Source organism: Salminus brasiliensis, chromosome 15, assembly GCF_030463535.1.
Source record: "Salminus brasiliensis chromosome 15, fSalBra1.hap2, whole genome shotgun sequence".
Taxonomy (NCBI): Eukaryota; Metazoa; Chordata; class Actinopteri; order Characiformes; family Bryconidae; genus Salminus; species Salminus brasiliensis.
Window position 1 is genome coordinate 2,672,774 of NC_132892.1, and position 3,893 is coordinate 2,676,666.

Genomic DNA, 3,893 nt, shown 5'->3' on the forward strand with positions numbered 1-3,893 from the left:
AATCATGTACTGTAGAGCTTCGCCTGGGAAAGGTTTACATAGATGACACCTCATGCAGCAGGAGACCTTAGCAGACTTGGAGAAACCTTCTCCACTTACTTACAGTCGAAGATTTCAGGGATTTTTAAAGCAGCTAAGAACTTACCAGATGTTCACTCACCCAGAGCTGCTGTGACTCCTATGTACTCTCCTCATCTTCGTAACCAGTACTGTAGGGTATCACTTTCCTTTAAAGTCTCCTAATGACCTGAAGGTTCTAAGTATTGAGCGTGTGGCACCTTCAGCTCCAAAGTACTAGGTTGTCATTTTTGGTGAAGTACAGGTTAACCAACGGCACTGAAATGTCCAGGTTCCTACAAGTGTTGAAATTGGGAGGACATGACCTGGTGGGTCTGGGTTAGGAATTGGACCAGGGTTAGGTTTAGGTCTTGGGCTGGGGTTAGGGGTAAGAGAAAAGCATCCGAAGCGTACTATTCTAATAAAGTGTCTCCTAGAGCTGGGCGATATGGAAAAAAATATCACAATATTTTTACGATATACAATATTTATCGCAATATTGCTTTCCAAATACTCTCCCATACTGAGTACTGAGTTATTTAAATAAAATAAGACTGATTACACTCTTTGTAATGAAACATGCAGTTAATCAGTGCTCTTTAAGAACTGACGATATCCACGATACATTCATAAAAAAGCATATCGTGTACCACGATACCGAAATTTATCCCAATACGATAAAATATTGTCATGTTGCCCAGCTCTAGTGTCTCCATGGTAAGGACCAGGGGTCGCAGCCTGGGATTTTGGGCCACCCAAAACCTAAACCTAACCCTAACTCTAGCCCTAAACGCAAACCATAAAGTCCAGGTCCAATTCCCAACCCTATCGTTGCTGAGAACGAACTTCACGACTTTCACAAGGTCATGTATTCCCAATTTACAACTTTTGTAGATCATCTACAGAAGCCTTCACGCTGGATCCCACAACTCTGCCAAACAACTGCCACAAATACTCAACATATATATATATATATTGGGCCCCAATCAGTCGCAGGCCCTTAGAATCGCCCTTAGATTCTAGTACTACCTTAAAATCCTACACCTCTTGGTCAGTTCAGTGCAATTTACTCAGACTGTCCTGGAACTGACCAGCTAAATACCCCAAAAAATGACCTCGTACTTTGGACCTCCTACCACGCCCTTACCCGGTTAACACCTAGAGCTGTGCAGCAGTCCCGCAGAACCGATTTCCCGACCTCACGCTCTGTTAAAACGTCCGTCACGACTTGTGTTACATGTTCAGCTGTATCCTGTATCGGTCTTGGTCCAAGGTTTCTGTAGGACCTTCCAGGTACAGATGAACCCACTACACCAACAGCTTCTGCTCGAGTCTGCAGAACTCTGACTTGATCCGACTGATCTCAGACTTGACTTGGAACTCTGATACTCAACCAACTTGGGCTTTGTCTGTCAGTCCATTAACGCTGGGCACTGGGGACGAGTCTGATCGTGCAACAGCACAGAGCTTTGATTGTCCTACTTACAAACATCTCCCAGGTTCTTCCTGTAAATCCGTCACTCTCTCTCTCTTTCTCTCTCCCAGTTATTCCCACTCTGAATCTCTCGCTCCATTCCTTTACGTTGTGCTTTCTTTGCTGTAAAGAGCATTTCCAAATATTATTTGTATTATACGATATTAGTACGACAATGTTCTTTATTAAGGAGAAAAAAGAAAAAGAAGAGTTTATTTTTGTTACTGGTTTGTTTCGTAATTCTTTTTTAAATTGGTATTGTAATATATCTATGCAAGAACTGTTGAGTGAAGCGATTTTATTTAAGAATGTCATCATGTGTAATAAATGGTAGAATCCGATGAGCGGCGCCTGGTCTTCTTATTCTTGCCGCGGACACAAATGAAGCTGAGAATGGCGATGTGTACTTAATGAACACATGTAGATACAACTTATCCCTTATAGCCAATCAGACGTAATGACGTATACAGCTAATAAAATATATCTCACGTTTACACAAACCCACATTTCCAGTGAACCAACAGGGTAGTGGGTGTGATGGTTTACAATTGGGCTTTAATTGTTGCTATTTTAATATAAACAAAACGTTGATAATATGTTTAATGACCTAAGTTTGTTAGGTCTATGTAGCCAATGGTGGCAAATCAGGGTCCAGACAGTACAAATCCACCCCAGGATTACGACGAATGGTGTGCACGCCTGCACTTTCGGCTGACATGAGCCCAATCGAGCATTTATGGGATGTGGCCCTCGAGATCCTGCACCTACAAATACCACTGGCTGTCCGGACTGCATGGCTCAACATCTCTCCAGAAGTCTTCTGTCCACTTGTGGATTCAACGCCACGTTGAGTTGCTGCACCTCGCCAGGCTAAAGGGGGTCCTACACGATACCTGCGTCCTAGCGCTACCTACCTACTAGCAAGCTTGCTCACTGAGGTGACAGACTGAATGGGCAGAGGCCAAAATACTAGAAACTGGTCAAAAGTCACTATAGTTTAGATCTGACGAAAACCTGGCTGGGTTTGTTTTGTGCAACACCTGGACAAATATGACCTTCAGGGAAGAGTGGTCAGAAGAAACCTTTTCTTGCACCTGAAGCACAAAATTCAGTGTAATAATTTGTTGAGTTTGTCCCTTTTTCTCCTAATTCGGCGCTAGCTCCCCCTATCGCCAACAATGCTAGGAGGGTAAGGGCTAAACACATGGCTCCTACACTGTTAAAAGTATACAATCCTTGAGGAACCTGTGAAACCTCAGAAACTGTGGAGGAATCCCTTAAGGTGCTTTGAGGAACCTTCAAGAAAAGGTTTTTAGGAGAAAAAAGGTCCCTTAAAGGTTCCTCAAAGCACCTTGAGAGGTTCCTCCAAAAGGTCTTCAAGGATCTTGTACTTTTAAGAGCGCCTCTGTTCGCAGCTCCAGAGTGATGAGGAAGAGAGCGCCATCTACTCACCTCACAGTTTTGCTCTCTCAGACTCCGGCTGCTGATGGCAAATCGGGACGGCTCAATGGTCATTAATAGCTCGAGGCTCTAACCTCTGAGCCACCACTAGCCCCGGGTTCTGAACCCACAACCTTGTCATCACTAGGTCAGTGCTCCTACCATTGAGCCACCACTGAGCCAGCACTGCCCCAGGTATCAAACCCACAACCAAGGTTCCTCAAAGCACCTTGAGAGGTTCCTCCAAAAGGTCTTCAAGGATCTTGTACTTTTAAGAGCGCCTCTGTTCGCAGCTCCAGAGTGATGAGGAAGAGAGCGCCATCTACTCACCCAGCAGCCAATTGTGCTCTCCCAGACTCCGGCTGCTGATGGCAAATCGGCATGGCTTGAATTCGAACGTTTTCGAGAGGCCTCTAAACTTCTAAACAAGCCCTCATGCATTTTTTAAACCAGTTGTATGGACTGATGGAGTAATAATAGAACCTTTCAGTCATTTATTTAAGTATATATATATTATATAATTTATATAAATGTATATTAGGGCGCCTCTATGGACGCTGGTAAAATCCAGCATCAGAACCTGCACCGGTTTCAACCCGCAATCCAGAATCCAGAGAGAACTGGGGCGGTGTAGTCTTCACTTGATACGCTGAAAAAGCTAATGGCTGCCTTGTAGCAATTTGGAGCTTAATTACAAACTGATGATCTTCATGTAATTCGCTCTCTCTCTCTCTCTTGCTCACTCACTCCAGGAGCTTCGATAGCCAAGTAGATGATTACCCTGCCAAGCCCTTTGCCGGAGACAAACAGACAAAAGGCTAATTCAATAACTAATGGATAATTAGGGTGCAATTACGTGCGAGAAAATGGCCTTTCACACTATATTAATCCTGCAGACGCCTCCTGTACGGGTTCTTCCCCA